This window comes from Kryptolebias marmoratus, linkage group LG7 (assembly GCF_001649575.2).
Source record: "Kryptolebias marmoratus isolate JLee-2015 linkage group LG7, ASM164957v2, whole genome shotgun sequence".
Taxonomy (NCBI): Eukaryota; Metazoa; Chordata; class Actinopteri; order Cyprinodontiformes; family Rivulidae; genus Kryptolebias; species Kryptolebias marmoratus.
The window spans coordinates 13,156,810-13,167,426 of NC_051436.1; the positions used below are offsets into that span (position 1 = coordinate 13,156,810).

Genomic DNA, 10,617 nt, shown 5'->3' on the forward strand with positions numbered 1-10,617 from the left:
ATTTGGACCATAAAAATGTTCGAAAATTACTCATACATAAAGATCAGTGGACAAATATTAATAATCATTTTATGTTATGATTTTTTTTTTTTCTTGTCATGATGACAGGTGAGGCTCTGCCTCACCTGCCTCCCCTGACCGCACGTCCCTGGTCTTAGGTTTGAAGGGTGCCTTTTCCAGACTGCATGTTTCAGCTCCTTCCAAAGATGCTCAACAGGATCAACAGGATTTATGTCAGGGCTCATAGAAGTCCACTTCAGAATCGTCCAATGTTTTCCTCTTACCCATTCTTGGGTGTTTTTAGCTGTGTGTTTTGGGTCATTATCCTGTTGCAAGACGCATGACCTGCGACTGAGACCAAGCTTTCTGACACTAGGCAACACATTTCTTTTTAGAATCCCCTGATAGTCTTGAGGTTTTATTGTTCAAGACACCCTGTGCCAAATGCAGCAAAGCAGCCCCAGAACATAACAGAGCCTCCTCCGTGTTTCACAGTGCTTGATATGTTTCATTTTTCCATGAGTGAACACAGAGCTGATGGGACCTGTTGCCAAAAAGTTCTATTTTTGTCTCATCTGTCCATAGGACATTCTCCCAGAAGCTTTGTGGCTTGTCAACATGTAGTTTGGCAAATTCCAGTCTGGCTTTTTTATGATTGGTTTTCATCAATGGTGTCCTCCTTAGTCATCTCCCATTAAATCCACTCTGGCTCAAACGACGGATGGTGCGATCTGACACCGATGTTCCTTGAGCTTGAGGTTCACCTTTAATCTCTTTAGAAGTTTTTCTGGGCTCTTTTGTTACCATTCGTATTACCCATCTCTTTGATTTGTCATCAGTTTTCCTCCTGCGGCCACATCCAGAGAGGCAGTCCCTTGGATCTTAAATTTCTGAATAATCTGAGCGGCTGTAGTCACAGGAACATCAAGCTGCTTGGAGAATGTCTTATAACCTTTACCTTTAACATGCTTGTCTATAATTTTCTCTCTAATCTCCTGAGACAACTCTGTCCTTCGCTTCCTCTGGTTCATGTTGAGTGGGGTACACACCATGTCACCAAACAGCACAGTGAGTATCTGTAGCCCTATATACAGGCCCACTAACTGATTACAAGATTGTAGACACTTGTGATGCAAATTATTGGACACACGTTGATTTAACATGTCTCTTTGGTCACATTATTTTCCAGGGTACCATCATTTCTGTCCAGGCCTGCTTCATGAGGTTTTTTTTTTTTTTTATTCTGTTGAAGCATGGTTGAAAAACAATGTCTGACTTTCATTTGTTTATTTTCATAGAATTTGTTTTATTATTACTTTTGCACGATTTTAGTTATTTCTGTGACCATTGTGGGTTTTTCTTTCATTAAATGAGGGGTACCAACAATTTTGGCCAATGTGTGTATAGGCTAACAAATAAAGAAAAGCCATATATTCTGCATGTAGATTTTTATTTATTTTATTTTTTTTACCAATAAAAACAGGCATAACTTCTGGTGAGTTCTGACATGAGTTTCCTGTTGTGGTAGCTGCGCACTGAACAGGAGAGTTAATGAAATGTGTGAGTGAATCATTTGCTCATTAAACTGACATGATGATAAGAAGCAGATCTTATGGGTCAAATCATGTCAGTTTTCACACAATTCTTAAAGAGAAACTGTAATTTATGTAAATCTTGTAATTTATGTAGCCTATTTCTTGTATTTAGATTATTTTGCTGTCTTCTGTTTACTATTATTATCTGGGCATTTTGGAGTGTACATTGTGTATTTTATCTCTTGTTTTTGTTTGGTGCCATGTCTGGACCTTGTTTGTGACATGCTACTAGATACGTTTAATTTGTAGGATTTAATACCATCTTGATATGGTCTAATAATATAAACACAAGAGATATGATAGTTTTATTTTGGGTAAAATGATCTTTCAATCACAATTGTTGCAATTTAACAAGTAAAACAGTAATACTTTATCATTTGTAAACACATAAGTTGTCATGAGCCACATCAGGAGGCAGCAGCAGGAGGAGGAGGAGGAGGAAGAGGAAGAGGAGGTATTGAAGGTCTGGATCAAGCTGTCAGTCCTCCAGGAACCCGGATGACCATCTGGATGACAGACTTGTTTTGGATCCCATATTTAGAGAGCAGTTTTGTGTTTTCATCCAGCATCTTGTCTGTAAAAATCAGCCGCAGGTTGTCCTGTCCTGGACACACATGGAAGCAAACAATCATCTGTCATAGTTATTTCAAACAAACCCACTCACAGAAACACCTTTTGTAAAAAAAACATATCTATTGTATCTGCTGGTGTTTCAGACTGCTGAACAGTTTGAACTTCATTTTCCGTTTCTGTGAAATTTTTATGCATTTTTCTAACTTCTAAATTATGGCCAAATGTTTTGTTAATTTGAAAAAAACAAATTGTTATCGAAAAACTAAAACTTGAAATTGAAAGCTTGAGTTTCAGTCTAAAATTCAATCATGTATTCAAACTAAAAAAATGTGTGCCAATTTTTTTTTCTGTTTAAATAAAATATTGATTTAATTCAGGAAATATTTTGAATAAATTATTTATTTATTTATTTATTTTCACTTTTCCATATTTTGATTTTTTTTTCATTTCAGTTTTTCTGTTTTTAGGATCAAAGCTTATTTGTTCCCAGCTTGAACTATTCCCCCCCTTTCACATCTATTTTTTACTTTTTTCAGTTTCAGACTTCTGGCCCCGATTTTGCGTAGGGGGCGTGGTTTCAGCTGAGAGGGGCGTGGACTCATTAGTGACAGTCTGACAAGGAAGGAAGGAGACTTGTGTCAGGCATGTTGCCTTCAGAAAACGTAGGAGCTGAGAGAACTATGTCTCAACGCTTTCTATCCACCATATGCCTGTGATTGGCAGCAAACCAACTAAGGCCAGTGACCAACTTCACTTTAAAAAACTGTTTTGGACAGTACGTGGCACCATTAACATTATGCGAGCAATAAACTGCGTCAGTTTAGGAATCGACCTCTCCCACCTTACGCGTATGACCCTGAACGCACCGTTGTATTCACTGGCTCCTGGCTCCGATCAGCTCCAGGTAACCCGCTGAAGTCAGCGCACAGGTAGGGAATGTGAAAAATTTGAGCTGTTTGAATAGTTTCAACAACTGGGGTCCGGGCGACGAGCTGGGGCAGAGCCAAACCCTTCCAGACAGGTCATGTCATGTAGTTATTTGGACCATAACTCGACCGTGGCTGCAGTCGCACAGAGCCTCATAATCAAAACACAAAACATCTCTCAGGGACAGCAAGCAGGACGCAGGAACAGAAAATGGCCAGGTTTTAGATTGAATTTTATTGTTTAAGTTTATTTTAAGTAATTTAATATATGTACATTTATGACCATAATTTTAAATATATATATATATATATTTCTTTTTAAACCTCTAGATCTTCCCCTGGATTTTTTCTCAAGAAAAAGATACCTTGGAAAACGGAAGATACCGAGTCCGAAGACCTTGTTCAGAGAAACCACCAAACAGGAGAAGATACCCCCAGAGCCCCCAACACATCGGGCAGGAACTTGCACGTTTATTTTACACTTATGACATTTTTTTATATTATTTTTTTAGTGTTGAACTGTAACTTTTATGTTATTACTTAAAACTTGCATTTATTAAAAATGTAAACTTTCTTCCACCACTGAACATTTGCACATCTATGCTTCACATCAGAGTATGATTAAAAATAAATAAACAAATAAATAAATAGTGGGCCGATTAACAAAAAAGAAAACAAACTCTAATACCCTATTTAACTGCTTTGACAAACATGTTGTAAATTATTACTAACACTGACACCATATAGAGTTAGTTCTGGTTCATCAACTTCGTGTCTTTTACCTGTTGTCTCTGGGAGTTTCTCTGCTATTTTCTCCTTCAGCTGAAGCACGGTCATTTTCTGCATCTGCTCCTCGGTGTTGCAGAGGTCTATGAACATCTTCTCCCCTCTCAGGCCATGAACCATGACCTGGTAGATTTTTCCCATCTTCCTGCTGCTCGATCGGTTCTTTCTGCTGCTGCGTTCGAGACAAACCTCCTTCAAATGACTGACAGCTGCCATGGGAAAACTTTCACTTTCTGTTTTAAAAGCACCCACCCACCCACACACACGCATATTATTAGTAGTGTTTTTACCTGCACCAAAGGTTATGTTTACGGTTATGTCATTTGGTTTGATTGTCTGTTAGCAATATTACATAAAAACTAATGAAGAGATCTAGATGAAAGGGAATGTTAGTCACAAAAACATTTGATTCAATTATGGTGTTTACCCAAATTATGATTCAGATCACACTATTTTTTGATGATGGTATGACATTGTTTTAGGTGTTGGAGTTATTATTATTATTATTATTATTATTATTATTATTGTTCTTGTTATTCCTGTTGTTCTTGTTGTTTAAGTCCTAGTCCTAATAGTGAAATGCATATCACTTACTGCCTTTCTTATTTGAGACTTAAATCCTCTTATGTGGAAAATGACAAAGTTGTAGCCATTTTTGTCAAACCTCGAAAACCTCGTAATCATTTATGTGTTTTACTAGTTTGCTTAGCTGTGGCAGCGGTCTTAATTAAAGTAATAAGTTGTAGGTGTTCATGCAATGATTACTTTCAATGAGGTTCATTAATACTTGTCCTCTGGTTCATGAGATATTTTGATAACAATACAGAAAAAAGCTACAGACACGCGGGCATGGACATAAATATGCACATTCAGACAATGTGTGCTTTGAATCAGCCTTTATTCCTTATTTATTATTATTCATCTGATTATGTATTAGGACTTTATAATACAAGCAGCAAAATAGCAGAACTTCTGCACAAGGTTATGAATTCCTGTGCTTGGGTTTCCTAGCTGTCATCATGTGACCTACCGTAGGTATGTTTGTTTACCTGGAGTGGCTGCTTCCTTAAGACTCATCACACATTTACCAAGGATTTTACAACCTTTATGGTGTTATTTTTAAATGTAAAGCATTGCAAAAAACCCCAAAATATATCACAATAAAAATTATCTGAAATCAAAGCTGACTGTAGCATTTATTTTATATAACAGTTATACAACACAACAAAACAAAAAGAATAGTTGATCCGCATTCTGGTTTCATATCACTTCTTGTAAAGTCTGAATAATAGTTACAGGTAGTGGAGAAAAGCTGAAGAGGGTGTGGCAGCCTGACAGGAAAACTTCAAAAGACATGAATGAGGAAGACTGAATATAGCCCAAGGATCAGAGGGCAAACAGAGCAGAATTATACAAGAACACAGGGAATAAACTTAAACACAAGGATAGTGGAACTACAGAAACACAAGTGAGAATGTAACCACAAATGATTACCTAAAGAATAACTCAACACAGATCCAGACAAGAACTATGACCCCTGTCCTTATATTGTGTATGAGCAGTCAGAACTAATTAAAACAAGTCTCACTTCCGCACCAGGAAAGTACCTCATGGTTTCATAATCTTTTTAGATGATGTCATTGTTGGATAATCTATAATAATAATAATAATAATAATAATAATAATAATAATAATAATAATAATAATAATAATAATAATAATAATTATTATTATTATTATTATTATTATTATTATTATTATTATTATTATTATTATTATTATTATTATGTTTATAATTGTTGTTGTTGATGTTGTTATATAATCAATTCTTAATTTAAATAAACAAAATGAGATGCTGTAAAATTAAATGTTTGATGTTTCAGTAATTTTCATACAAAATAATTTTTTGTAATAAAATCTTTTAAAAAGAAATTATAGTAAATGGCAAACCCATTTAAAATAAGGGTGTTCATTATAGTTTTTCATTTAGTTTTTCCAAAGATCTATTAGATGGAATTGGTCTTTTTTTATAATGATCACTACATGTACAAATGTTTGGTGCCTGTCCTCCTGTCTCTGCCCCTCACCCCCCGATGAAGGAGACCAGGGTCTCTGAGCAGAGATGTCCTGTGGTCACGCTGTCACCCCTCAGTCTCTCACCGGATGGTGTCGCAGCCTGCTGGATCAGGTACTTTCCACCTGTTCAGTCAGTCAACATGTTGTCATGACTTCAAAGTAAAGATTTATTGTTTCTTTTCTCTTTAAGAACCTCCCACTTACAGAAATTATGATCAGCTGTTTGTGTTGGTCCAATCTTATTTAGGTGATTTCCTTGTTGTGTTTAGTGCTATACAAAATTTATGCACAAGAACAAAGATTACACCCAAGAAATTTCACATATTACAAATGTAAACTCAGTTGTACAACATCCTGACCAGTTCTGCATAAAAGTCTGCGTGTTGAGCTGTTTGTATAATAAATATTTCTTCAATTTTCAGGGCCAGTACAAATTTAAGAGTCCTGTCTTAAAGGAAGGAACCAAGGAACAGTGTGGTTCTGTGCGGCCTTATCACAAAGTGTACTGGTTAGCAGTCTTGACAGCAGAAGAAATGCAGCAGTTTGAAGTGAAAATTGCTCATCTGACTGCTATAGACTATTGTGAGTTTAAACCAGTAAGTGTTTTTCAGATTAGTATAGAGTTCAACAGAACTGTACCACAAATTTCAGCACCAAAGTTTTCTGAAATGTTGATTTTTTATTTATTTTTTGTTTGTTTTCCTGGTTGTAACACCTAAGTTGAGAGATAAGACCTGACTAATCTCAGTGTGCAGTGCTCAACATGCAAAGCAGATAAAAAGGAAGTGTCCCAGTTCTGCTGGCAGTGTTTGAAGCCATGGAAAGGTCCAGCTCCACGCTCTGACTGCTGTGACAATGATGGCTGCATCAACCAAGACCTTGAACTTCTCAGGACCTGCGAGACCACCACTTTTCCTGAAGTGCAAGGGGTCAATGACTGGCTTTAAGAGCCAGCGGGAGAATTTTGCATGCATGATTGTTTGATGTATTCATTTGTATTATACATTAAATACGTGTTAAACTCTCACTATTTTCTCTCTTTTCACACACTAAAAAAGTTGGGACAATTTAAAAATTTAAGGCTAAGTTAGTCAATCAAACTTAACCTTTTAAGATTTCAGTTAACTCAAACTTAACTCAAATTAAAAATTTCTAAACTTAACTGTAAGTTGTAACAACTTAATAAATAAATAAATAAACAAACTTCAAATTTAAAATAGTAACAACTTTGAATTTATAGGACCCAATCCATTGATTCATCTCCCACTCCATCCTACCATCAGTTGTGAGCAGGACTCCCAGATACCTGAACTCCTGTGTTTGAGGCAAAGATTTATTCCTGACCAAGAGGGAGCATTCCACCTTTTTTTTGGTTGGGAACAATGGCCTTGGACTTAGAGGACCTGACTCTCATCTCAGCCCTTCATGACTGGCTGCAAACAACCCCAGCGCACGTTGAAGGTCATGGCCTGAAGACGGCAACAGAACCACATTATCGGAAAAAACCAGAGACAAGACCCTGAGGTTCCCAAACCAAACCTACTCTTCTCCACAACTGTGTCTCGAGATCCTGTCTATGAAGATCACAAACAGTACTGGAGACAAGGGACAGCCATGGTGGAGCCCAATCTGACGAGGACAAAGACCTCAGACACAATGAGAGACACTTTCAGAAATCCATCCCCCAGGTAAATAAAAGGTATTTAAAATGTGTTTTATTGATGCTTATTACACGCATTGTTGATTTTGCCCACAATTTCAAATAGGACATTAAAACGCAGGGGCAAGCAGTACTTCTATTCAACATTTATCAAGTTTTATGAGCTTTAAAAAGGTGGAATAAGGTTTTACAGTATGGCTTACCATTAGGCTACATGGAGCTAAGACTTGTGATCTACACAATAACTGTTGGCGTGTGCCAATCAGAGCTGAAGAACAAACACACAGATTAAATAACCAGTCTAAATAACATTCATACCTCTTAAAATAGCTGCCAGGACACTGAGTCACGACACCGAGAGCTTATGGAAAGAAAATATTTCTGTATTTAATGTTAATGTGGACACGCTCAAAATATTTTATGGATAAAGACAGATAAAGATTGTGGATCTATAAATGTTGATCTCAGACAAGTGTAGACTCATACAGCTGGCACAGCAAACATTTACAGTAAGCAATAAAACTGAGTCATCCAGGGAAATTCCGGTTAATCTGGCAGATTCTGTGGTGAAAAAAGCAGTAAACACTTCTATTTAATAATAATAATTAAGCGTACCTTTATGTAATAAAAATGTTATATAACAGCTAAAAAAATTTCAATTTAAAACCTGAGTAACAGTATGTGGAAAAAGACCAAAGCAGTGTTCAAAACAATGTCATTAGGGCCAATTTACAGTCATATTTGGACTAATTTAGGCTCGTGGAGGTATAAAATGACATATATTTTGTGGTTATTGAGCTGTTAAAAGTCTCGCGCACGCGTGTGAATCGCTGCAGCTCACTGAGCAGACGCAGATGTGTGACGTCACCCAGCAGCAGTTCAGCCCTCAGCTGCGCAGCTGTTTGATTTTCTTTGCGGCTCCGACTGACAGAGGAGATCAAGCTCCGACACCAGGTAAAAACAGGCTTTTATTATTTAACACTGAGGTGTAAAATAAGCCTCTCTGTGTCAGTGTAATATTCTGCTCTGACCTTTCACTCCATCAGTGTTAAAAGCGCAGACAAACTCAGAATGTTTGTTTGTTTGTGATACAAATACGATGCGTTCATTTGACTAGTCAGATGCATTCCGGGGGCCAGAGCGGGCGACATCAAATCCTGCCTGAAACTGCTGACTAAGAATAAGTTAAATATGATAAGATTGTTATTCACGCCAATCGGAGGTCACTAAAAATAATGTCGCTTCGGTGTGTAACTTTGCAAAAACTATGTCGGACTTCGTAGTTTTCTCTGTCCCCCTCCCCAACCTGACCAGCGATGACATGTTTAGTCGTATGTCGTCATTCAGCCGCTGGATGTCCTGAAAAAAACGTGGGCTACATAGATAATTAAAGTTCTTTTTGGGGAAAACCTGGTCCGATGCGGAGAGATGGCATCCATCCCACTTTGGGTGGAGCCGCTGTTCTTTCTAGGATTCTGACCGATTTTGTTAGTTATCCAAACCCCCACTGAAGCTCGACCAAGACCCAATTTAAATAAACCAAAAATCTTTAGAAAAATAAATCATAAAAATCTTAAAAAAATAAACACAATTACTTACTTAATTACAATTACTTAAAATCATTAAATGTGGATTAGTGAACATAAGATCTTCAAGTTTCTGTTAGTTAATGATTTAAACTCTGATCATCATATTGATTTATTTTGAAACCTGATTACAATAGGAGGATTTCGTTAGCATAAATGAATGTATTCCCTCTAAAAATCTAAATTTTCATGTTTCTAGAACAACAGGTCGAGGTTGAACAGTAGCTACCATTTTTTAGTCAGGATTATTGATTAATGCAAAACCAATTATTAGTTATAATTGTTTTGAGTCTTTGACCCTCAGTCTTTCTCATCCAAAATGGAAATTAGAAAAATCACTTACTTGTTGTTATATATTGTCCACCAGGCCCTTATTCTTAATTTTTGTCTGAATTCTCAGATTTTTTTTGTCTGACTTGTTGTTGAATACTGATAAAGTCATAATAGTGGGGGATTTCAATATTCACGTGGACGCTGAAAGTGATAACTTAAAAATAGCATTTAATAATTTAATAGTCAATTGGTTTTACCCAAAATGTTCACAAATCTGCTCATTCTCTTCATCATACTCTTGATCTGGATCTGACATATGGCATGGAGAGTAAAGACTTAATAATACATCTGACCATTTTTAATAACCTTTGAGTTTACATTGACTGACTACACAGCCATCATTATAGTAGATGTTTATCAGAGAATGCTGTAATCAAATTTAAATAATATCTTCTGTTATTATTTCCTTCATCTTGCAGAGTAATGCAACAGAGAGCAACAACTTAGATGATGTTGTTGATAATATTACAACTTAAATGCAAACATCCCTTGATAAAATTGCTCCTCTGAAAAAGAAAGTGATCAGACAGAGGCAGAAGGTTCCTTGGTTTAATTCAGAGTTACGTTCTTTAAAACAGGTATCTAGAAAGTTGGAAAGAAAATGGCGCTCCACTAAGATGGGAGAATTTTATTTAACCTGGGGAGATAGCCTGCTAACATACAAGAAAGCCCTTCATAAAGCTAGAACTGTATATTATTCCTCTTTAATAGAAGAGAAAAAGAACAAGCCCAGATTTCTGTTTAGTACTGTAGCTAGACCAATGAAGTCCTGTCTCTGTTGAACCATGTGTCCCTATAACTCTAAGTGTCATAAACCAGGGAAGATTTTTGGAGCAGTCTGGCAGCAAACAGACACAGGAAACTAGGAGTGTACCGGGAAGTGATTTATTTACAGTGCAGGAAAAATTATTTACAGTATGACTCCCTCCAGGCAGAAAACGGACACAAGGCATTCTTCCATGGTTACTGGCATTTATGGACCATGCCGTGAGAACTGTACAACACAAAATATATATTTACAGAAAGAAATATACAACTATTACACAGCAAACATTTAAAATAAAGTGACTTAACTTACAAAA

The 10,617-nt window shown here is 36.6% G+C and overlaps 1 protein-coding gene and 1 long non-coding RNA gene across 2 annotated transcripts in view; both read left to right on the plus strand.

The window, feature by feature from the left end:
• Positions 1 to 2,374: 2,374 nt before the first annotated feature.
• Positions 2,375 to 4,052, plus strand: LOC119617150. Its single transcript, XR_005233337.1, has 2 exons — positions 2,375 to 3,313; positions 3,425 to 4,052. It is a non-coding gene; the product is annotated as an uncharacterized LOC119617150 (long non-coding RNA).
• A 4,426-nt stretch (positions 4,053 to 8,478) lies between these two features.
• Positions 8,479 to 10,617, plus strand: part of LOC108245918 (probable E3 ubiquitin-protein ligase ARI5) — a 9,319-nt gene continuing 7,180 nt past the window's right edge. Inside the window, exon 1 of the mRNA XM_037976456.1 lies at positions 8,479 to 8,570. The gene's annotated coding sequence lies outside the window, so the exon portion shown is untranslated. The remainder of the gene's footprint in view (positions 8,571 to 10,617) is intronic.